The following is a 10,599-nucleotide window of genomic DNA, read 5'->3' on the forward strand; positions in this document are numbered from 1 at the left end:
AGCCTGAAGGGAGCTTATGATCTAAACCACATTATCCCCAAGAACATTTGTAGATGAATAGCAGAAAGCAGAGAAAGGAACAAGCCTTCATTAAGCACCTACTATTTGTCATGAACTGTGTTAAGTACTTTATACATATGATCTATATAGTCTTCACAAGAGCCCTGGGAGGGAGATGCTCTTGTTATCATCTCTGTTTTACTGTTGGAAATACTGTGGCAGACAGAAGTTAAGTGACTTGCCTAGTCACAGATGCTATCTCTGGTTAGGGTTCAGAGCTAAAAAGTAGAAAGATTTATAAAGCCTTTTTTAAAAATAGCTTCACCGAGTGTTTCTTTGGGAGTCCTATTTAGGGAATAGAGCAGCTAAATAGCTCGGGGGTTAGAGTGCTGGACCTGAAATCAGGAAAACCTGAATTCAAATCCAGCCTCATGTACTTACTAGCTGTAAAACCCTGAGCAAGTCACTTAACCCTGTTTGCCTCAGTTTCCTCATCTGTAAAGTGAGAAGGAAATGGCTAATCATTTCAGTATCTTTGCCAAAAAAAATCCAAAAATAGGGTCATGAAAAGTTAGACATGACATGAGATGACTGAATAAAATCCAGGCAATGAGTCAGTAGTAGGATAATGAATGGAGGATGAATGACTTAATAATTCTACTCAGTATACTCCCCCTGCCTCAGCTTCTAAATGCACACTGTTTCCAAAAGAAAGTAAAAGTTACATGCAACACCAGGAACTCATCCCTGGAGGGTGGTCAAGGAATTGACCGAGACCCATGTAGTATTATAGTGAATAGGGAACTGGATCTGGAATCAGGAAAACTTGGATTCAAATCCCACTTCAGACACTGACTAGCTGCATAATCCTGGGCAAGTCACTTAATATCTCCCTGCCTCCATTTCTTCATCTATAACATGAGAGGGTGGGATTAATGGCCTCTAAGGTCCCTTTCAATCCTAAATCTATAATCTTACATTGTTATTCAGTTGAATCTCATGCTTTGTGACCCCTTTTGGGGTTTTCTTGGCAAAGACACTGGACTGTGGTTTGCCATTTCCTTCTGTAGCTCATTTTACAGATGAGGAACTGAGGCAAACTGGGTAAAGTAACTTGCCCAGGGTCACACAGCTAGTTGAAGTCTAAGGCCAGAGTTGAACTCAAAAAGAGAAATCTTCCTGACTCCAGGCCTGGCACTCTATCTACTGTGCCATATTGCTGCCCCTACATCCTGTGAACGGACTTTAAATGAGAATTGTTGGAACTCTGACCAAAGATACAGATGGGAAAATTCACTGAAGTGAAGTCTAACCTCTTTCTTGCTTCAGAGAACTTTACCCAGACTTCCCCTATTGGAGTCATGAATTTTTGGAAGGGTCAAGACCCAAACCACCCTGGGAGGAAGTAGAATGAAACTGTTCTCACCAGGCATACAGCTGTGATTACTCCCTGTTGTTTTACTGTTCATTTCTTTTATGAACCAATGTTTTAAATCTTCAGTGCCTTTGGGAGTCTTGGTTTGTTAACAGATGAGTCAACTGAATACATTGGAAATGAGCTAATTAAAAAAAGCTTCCCAAGACTGTGGGCAGGGGCAAAAATAAGCTGAAAAAGGGCCCACAAAAGCCCCTTCTGGTTCTGAATCTGTGATCCTGATGAGTACTAGATTTTGTGAATCTTCCTAAGAGGAATCTGGTTTGAGAGAGTGTCAGAGGCTAGGACCCACTACCTGAATTACATGGGAAATTGGATGGACAACAACAACAACTGGATTAGAAATGGAACATTGGTTGTCAGCATTTTTTCAGTGATTTATTCTTTTCAACAACAATCAATCATTCATCAATAAACATTTATTAAGCACCTGTTATATGCCAGTCCTTGCTTTCAAGGATCTTAACCATCTAATGGGTAGATACAGAAAAGAAAGCTAAAAACAATAGTGGAAAACACCACATTTGGACTCTAACTTGCCCCAAGAAGTGATAATGGCATATGCATAATATGCAGTCAAGATAATTGTCTGGAAATGACCAGAAATGACCACATACAGAACAATTTCTTAGTACAAGACACATTACTTTTTCTTTGTTAGTTGTTTTATTTTTCTAGTTATATATGTATATTAACTTTTAAAATACACATTTCTTTATGAATCAGGTTGGGAGAGAAAAATCAGAACAAAAAGGAAAAACTACAAGAGGAAAAAGAAACAGAAAATGTATGTAAATATAACATGTGTTTATTTATATTCAGTATCCATAATTCTTTTTCTGGATACAGATAGTATTTTCTACCAAAGTTTATTGGTATTGCCTTGGATCACTGAACCACTGAGAAAAACCAAGTCTTTCATTGTTGATCATCGCATATTCTTGCTGTTATTGTGTACAATGTATTCCTGGTGTTATTTCTACCTTCTGAATCCAATTCTCCCTGTGCAACAAGAGAACTGTTCGGTTCTGCACACATATATTGTATCTAGGATATACTGTAACCTATTTAACATGTATAGGATCACTTGCCATCTGGCGGAGGGGATGGAGGGAGGAAGGGGAAAAATTGGAACAGAAGTTAGTGCAAGGGATAATGTTGTAAAAAAAATTACCCTGGCATGGGTTCTGTCAATAAAAAGTTATTTAAAAAAAAAAGAAGCCATTAATTAAAAAAAATAATAAAAATTAAAACAACAACAACAACAACAATGTATTCCTGGTTCTGCTTGTTTTGCTCAGCATCAATTCATGTAAATCTTTCCAAGTCTTTTTAAAATCAGCTTATTCATCATTTTTTAATAGAATAATAATATTCCATTACCTTCATATACCACAACTTATTCAACTATTCCCCAATTGATGGGCACTACTCATTTTTCAAATCTTTACTACCTCAAAAAAAACTGTTCCAAATATTTTTGCACATGTGGGTCACTTTCCCTCCTTTAAGATCTCTTTGGGATTTAAGCCCAGTAGTAACACTGCTGGCTCAAAGGACATGCACAGTTTTATAGCCCTTTGTGTATAGTTTCAGATTGCTCTTCAGAATGGTTGGATCATTTCATAACTTCACCAACAATACATTAGTGTCCCAATTTTCCCACATCCCTTCCAACATTTATCATTATCTTTTCCTGTCATCTTAGCCAATCTTATAGGTGTGAGATAGTACCTCATAGTTGTTTTAATTTGTATTCCTTTAATCAATAGTGATTTAGAGCATTTATTTTCATATGACTATAGATGGTTTTAACTTCATTATCTGAAAATTATCTGTTCATATCCTTTGATCATTTATCAATTGGGGAATGACTTGCATTCTTATAAATTTGACACAGTTATTTATATATTTTAGAAATTAGACCTTTATCAGAAACACTGGCTATAAAAAAATTTTCCCTAGCTTTGTACTTCCCTTTTAATCTTGTGTTGGTTTTGTTTGTCCAAAACCTTTTTAATTTAATGTAATCCAAGTTGTCTATTTTGCATTTCATAATGTTCTCTAGCCATAAATTTCTCCCTTCTCAAATATCTGATAGGTAAATTATCAGAAAAATAGCACAATGCCTTTTACAAAGTAAGTGTTCAATGTATGAATGAATGAATGAATGAAAGCTTCTATAAGATGGAAATGACATAGTCTGGAGGTGAATAGAAGGAGTAACTCACATGTATGAATCTTTTGAAGTGTACAAATATCTAAGTATTCTTTGGAAAGGGTAATAATAATAGTTTACATTTATACAGCATTTTAAGATATGTATAGTATTTATACTGTACAGTCAATAAACATTTATTAAATACATGCCAGACACTGTGCTAAGCACTGGAGATGACAACATGAAAAAGAATAATATTCCCTGGCGTCAAGTTGCTTAAAGTCAAATGAGAGAAGACAACATATAAAAGAAACTGAAAAGGAGGGCAAAGAGAAGGTACTCAGCAAAGAGAGACAGACCCCTCTTCCTTAAATGGAGGTTTTAGACTTCCTGACTTGCCCTTTAATCAGAGAGACAGAAGCTACTCCAGACATCTGAATTCCAAAGCTGATTGGAGTCTGCAAGATGAGATTTCCCAATGATGAGACTCCTGGGGGAATGATATCCAAAGAAGTCCCAAAGAGTGGATGTAGGAAATATTGTAACTCATTCTATCCTGACAACAACCTTGAGAAGTAGGTGTTATTATAATGGTCATTTTACAGATGAGGAAACTGAGGCAGGGTTATAAAACTAGTAAGTGTCTAAGACAGGATTTGAACTTGAGTCTTCTTGATTCCTTTCCTACCAATTATAATCAAATGGATCGATCAACCATCCCAGACCTAGCTGAGACAGCCTACAATGATGAATTTTAAGAGTTGTGGTTAGTGGGAATAGAAAGAGAGGGAGCTGAAACATGTGTCATGGTATAGCATGTAGAATCAAGAGAATAGCAACTGAGAAAAGACCACTGGAAGTGGTGATAAGATCATTGGTGACTTTTAAGAATCTTAGCTTCAGATCCCAGTAAATCAAGAAGAAAGGGGAACCCAGACTTTTCTTCTAGAAGCAAGGAATAGTTAAGAATGCGAGAAAAATCAGTTCACCCCTTTTTGTAGTGGCAAAAAACCTAGAAATTGAATGGATGCCCATCAGTTGGGAAATGGCTGAATAAATTATAGTATATGAAGGTCATGGAATATTATTGTTCAGAAAATTTTAGTTTAGTATGAACTAGGGATTAGAATAGATTTATTTCTTACAGAGTCAAGATTAGGAGTTAATCGTGGTGCTAAGTGAAATGGGCAGAACCAGGAGATCATTATATACCTCAACAATGATACTGTTTGAGGATGTATTCTGATGGAAGTGGATCTCTTCGATAAAGAGAGCTAATTCAGTTTCAATTGATCAAGGATGGACAGAAGCAGCTACATCCAAAGAAAGAACACTGGGAAATGAATATAAATTGCTTGCATTTTTATTTTTCTTTCCAGGTTATTTATACCTTCTGAATCCAATTCTCCCTGTGCAACAAGAAAACTGTTCGGTTCTGCACACATATATTGTATCTAGGATATACTGTAACCTATTTAACATGTAAAGGACTGCTTGCCATCTGGGGGAGGGGATGGAGGAAGGGAAGGGGAAAAATCGGAACAGAAGTGAGTACAAGAGATAATGCTGTAAAAAATTACCCTGGCATGGGTTCTGTCAATAAAAAGTTATTAAAAAAAAAAAGGAGTAAATCATGGGGATATACTGGCCAAGTTTGAAACGGAAGTATAGAAAATATGGTAGGGTCTCACTTTCTCAGAGCCAGGTGAATTATATCTGTCCCTAAAGGTTCTAGGGTACCCTGAGGGGTGAAAGGTATGTCTTCCTTTCTTTGATGTGGCAGCATCATCCCTGAACCACCAGTCCTGTTTCCTGCCCAGCCCTCATGGTCATCATTGAGGGCAGCAACTCTTAGAGAGAAAGGCCAGTCAAACTGAGTGGATACCCATCAATTAGAGAATGGCTAAATAAGTTTTGGTATATGAATGTTATGGCATATTATTGTTCTGTAAGAAACGACCAGCAGGATGATTTCAGAGAGGCCTGAAGAGACTTACATGAACTAATGCTGAGTGAAATGAGCAGGACCAGGAGATCATTATACACGGCAACAGTAAGACTACATGGATGATCAATTCTGAGGGATGTGGCTCTCTTCAATAATGAGATAATTCAGACCAGTTCCAAGTGTGCAGTAATGAAGAGAGCCGTCTACACCCAGAGAGAGAGCTATGGGAACTGAGTGTGGACCATAACATAGAATTTCTATTCTTTCTGTTATTGTTTGCTTGCATTTTTGTTTTCCTTCTCAGTTTTTTTTCTTTCTAGATCAGATTTTTCTTGTGCAGCAAGATAACTATAGATATGTATACATATATTGGATTTAAAATATAATTTAACATGTTTAACCATGTATTGGACTACCTGAATAGTATAGAATAGTATAGGGGAGGGAGTGGGGAGAAGGAGGGGAAAATTTGGAACAGAAGGTTTTAGAAGGATCAATATTGAAAAATTACCCATGCATATGTCTTGTAAATAAAAAGATATAATAATAAAAAATTTTTTAAAAGAGAAAAAGGTCAGTCATCCCCACAAGCTGCCAACTAGCTGTTACTCATAAGGCAGTCACACCAGACTAACTTAAAGCAGCATGGAACAGTGAATGGAGACTCAGAAGGCAGGATGTGCCAGATGGGTTAAGCCACTTTTGCCACCTTGACCACCATCTCCCATTGACTCTAATGAAGATAGCTCAGGGCAATAAACCGGAGAACATTTGCAGTGGCGATACTTGTAGTCCAGTTGCTAAAAACCATCATTCTAGGATGGAGCCCCTATGGAGATGCTCCCAGAAAATAGAACTGTTCTCAGAGGTACTATAGCCACATCTACTCAAGATCCAGAAAAGAAAGTTCATGTGACCAAAGTTCTTGTTGCTGTCAAGTAGTTCAACATCAGAATCAAATAGGATTTTTCAACAGGCAGTGACATTAAAGAGGAAGCATTGTGAACGGCTTTGCTGATGTATTTTAGGGGCCACAGGACCTTTTCATCGGACTTGTAGCTGAATCTTTCCTTATATGCAAAAGATAGAATGCTGGACCTGGATTCAGGAAGACTTCTTTTCCTGAATTCAAATCTGACCTCAGACACTTACTAATTGCATGACTCTGGATAAGTTACTTCATCCTGTTTGCCTCAGTTTCCTTATCTGTAAAATGAGTTGGAGAAGGAAATGGAAAATCATTCTGCTATAGGAGAGCATTTGGTTCAGAGTTACAGTAAGAACACTCAAAAAGAATTCTTTTTAAGTCAAAGCTTTATTTCACCAAAGCAGGCAGGCCAAATAGCATAGATAACTAATTGGTAATTAGGATCAGGGGAAGAAAACTTATGTATCATAATTTTGTCTCTAAATCTTGTTAGGAATACTAAAGTTGCTAAAAAACAGTCTTTTTCAGACAGTAGCTTAATGACAAGTCTGTTAAAAACAGAGTCAAAACAGCAACTTGGTTACCTGGGTTCAAGGAACAGTTTACTGGATAAGTGTTCCTTCTGTGGGCCCAGAAAATCTAAACATATTTATGTCAGTGATTTTAGAAAATGTTTATGTTAGTAATTTTCATAAGCTACTCTAGGACTCAGGGTTAAGGTCCAGCATGTCCCCTACAATTCTAGTGTCTTTGCCAAGAAAACCCCAAGTGAGACCATAAGGAGTCAAACACAGCTGAAAAACAAATGAGGAAAATTCTTTGTGAAGAGAATTCCTTTGTGAGTTCTTGAGAACAGGGATTTTTTTTCCTGAGGCAATTGGGGTTAAATGACTTGCCCAGGGTCACACAGCTAGGAAGTGTTAAGTGTCTGAGGCCTAATTTGAACTCAGGTCCTCCTGACTTTAGGGCTTGGGCTCTATTCACTGGGTCACCCACCTGCCCCAGGGATGTCTTATTTTTCTAGTTGTGTTGTTCATCACTCAGCACAGTGCTTTGCACAGAGTGAGTTTAATAAATGCTTCGTTCATTCATCCATTCTCTGCTGCTATTGGCTATAGGGGCTAATGACTTGCAACTCAGTTACATTTATTCATTTACCTTTTACAAAGGGATGTTAATTTCTTTTTCAAAGCTTTTTACTTTCAAAACATAGGCATAGATAGTTTCAACATTTACTCTTGCAAAATCTTGTGTTCCAAGTTTTTTTTCCATTTCTTCCCCATCCCCTCCCCTAGGGAGCAAGTAATCCAATATATGTTAAACATGTGCAATTCTTCTATACATATTTCCCAATTATCATGCTGAACTAGAAAAATCAAAACAAAAGGAAATAAGTGAGAAGAAAACAAAATGCAAGCAAACAATAACAAAAAGTGAAAAGACTATATTGTGATCCACATTCAGTCCCCACAATCCTCTCTCTGGATGCAGATGCTCTCTCTATCACAAGGCTATTGGAATTGGCCTGAATCACCTCATTGTTGAAAAGAGCCAAATCCATCCCTGTTGATCATCACATAATGTTATTGTTGCTGCGTACAATGTTCTCTTGGTTCTACTCACTTCACTCAGCATCAGTTCATGTAAGTCTCTTCAGGTGTCTCTGAAATCATCCTGCTGGTTGTTTCTTACAGAACAATAATATTCCATAACATTCATATACCACAACATATTCAGCCATTCTCCAATTGATGGGCAGCCATTCAGTTTCCAGTTTCTTGCCACTACAAAAAGGGCTGCCACAAACATTCTTGCACATGTGGGTCCTTTTCAAAGGGACATTAATTTCAAAGATAATAAATAAAAACAAAGTACAAACATTTCTCCACAACACATTGAGAGCAAATTCTCCCCTATACCATCTTGGTCTCTGGGGAGAGTAGATTCACTTTCTGCATAGTTTCTATGTAATACTGATCCTATCAAATTTAGGTTCAGGTGTGGCCTGATAGATGGATGAGTCCTTATCTCAGCTACCACTGGTCTGGATACCAAAGATTACCCCTTGCCCCTTGAGGCATTGATGCTGAACTGGCTGAAAAACTGGAGCACTAGGATGCTACTCTCCCTTCACCTAAAATTAAAAAACAAATACTGAGGAGACAAAGAACCCAAATGATAATTGACTGACTCTGTAAATCAGGAGTCCTCAAACTACGGCCCAATAGCCAGATGTGGCAGCTGAGGACAATTATCCCCCTCACCCAGGGCTATGCAGTTTCTTTATTTAAAGGCCCACAAAACAAAGTTTTTGTTTTTACTATAGTCCGGCCCTCCAACAGTCTGAGGGACAGTGAACTGGCCCCCTAGTTAAAAAGTTTGAGGACTCCTGCAAGGATATTAAGCAAGGTTGGCTGCAATGTGATATAGTAGAAAAAATGCTAAACTTGATATCACAGATCCTGTATTCAAGTCCCAGCTCTGAAAGTCATGACCTCAATAACCTGGATAAATCACTTGGGATTATATTGAATGACTTCCTAAATTTCCTTCCACCTCTATCTAAATCTTTGATCATAAGATTCTCTGCTGAGTATAGCCTGAGCGAGTAGATGCCCAAATGTGATTTTATTTCCTCAAGGTGTATTGTTTCCATCCCACTCCAATCTGTCCCAGCCTATAGAGTGAGCTTCTTTAGAGAATAAAGCTTTTTGTCCCATTCTCTGAGAAAAAGTCTTCAAGTGTAAATTGTCCAAATTCTCAGCCACACTAACATAGCTGAGTCAGGAGGAATGGGGTTATATTCCTAGCCTGGAGGCAGGAAATCCAGCCAGCCACCTTAAAAGATGAAAGCCTGAAGGAGAAGTATTAAGTTTTACAAATAGTCAACCCCCTAGAACTTGCCATTTTCTGCCTTATATGGTACTGATCTCCTGGACCTGAATCTCAATGAATCATCCCATCACAACCATTGACTAAGTGCCCTCTAGACTCCAGGTGCTGTGCTAGACTTGTCTGACTAAAACTGTCTTTGACTTCAAAGAGCTAGGTGGCTAGTGGACAGAGCATTAGACTCAGAGTTTGAAAGACCTGAATTCAAATCCTGTCTCAGATACTTTACTGGTTGTGTATCCCTAGAAAGTTCATTTAAACTCACTTGGCTTCATTTCCCTCATCTGGAAAAAGGGGTGTCAATCTCACAAAGTTGTTTTAAGGATCAAATGAGATTTTTATAATATATATAATGTATGTATGTTTGTGTACACACACACATATATAGTATGTCTGTATGTATTTACATACATATATACACATATTATGTATGTATATGCACACACACTATATATACACACGTGTCTCTATATAAACACACATATATAGTCACAAAATGTATGTACACATACATATAATTTCTTTGCAAACCTTAAAAGTATTATAAAATGCTATTATTGTTAACTATTGTCTATAGAAGGGACAATGTATTTATATATACACAAAATATGCAAGCATCTTTCCCTCTTAATACCCACCTACCACTTATGATGCCCTCCACACATTCCTGACAAAACCCAATCTTTGGTTGATCTTTACTGATTAGGAGGTGTCCTTTTCTTAGAGGGAGATTGTTTCCTGCTCTTCCTTCCTCATCTCTCATTGCCCTAATTACATAGGACATAAATGAAGATGAAAGAACCTTTGTCATTTCATAGGGAGAATGATCAGAGGACAAGGAGGATATGAGTGGGGAAGTCCACTATGTGAGTAAGAGGAGAAATGAGCATAAAGGGCATAAAGACCCCGGGGGGTCTGAGGTTGAAGAAACATTTGCTCTGTTTTACAACTTTTGCTCATTGTAAATCAAATCTCAAATCTCTTCTTTCCTCCCTCCCTCCCTTCCTTCCTTTTTTCCTTCTTTTCTTTTATTCTTTCCTTCCTCTCTCTCTCCCTTCTTCCCTCTTTTCTTTCTTTCCTTCCTTCTTCCCTCTCTCCCTCCTTATCTTCCTTCCTTCTTTCCTCCTTCCCTCACTCCTCCCTTCCTTCTTTCTTCCTTTCTTCCTTTTTTCATTCTTTCTTTTAAAATTTCTTTCTTTCATGTGTACTGTCTCTCCAATTTCCTGTAAGTTACT

This window comes from Antechinus flavipes, chromosome 4 (assembly GCF_016432865.1).
Source record: "Antechinus flavipes isolate AdamAnt ecotype Samford, QLD, Australia chromosome 4, AdamAnt_v2, whole genome shotgun sequence".
In the NCBI taxonomy this organism is placed as follows: Eukaryota; Metazoa; Chordata; class Mammalia; order Dasyuromorphia; family Dasyuridae; genus Antechinus; species Antechinus flavipes.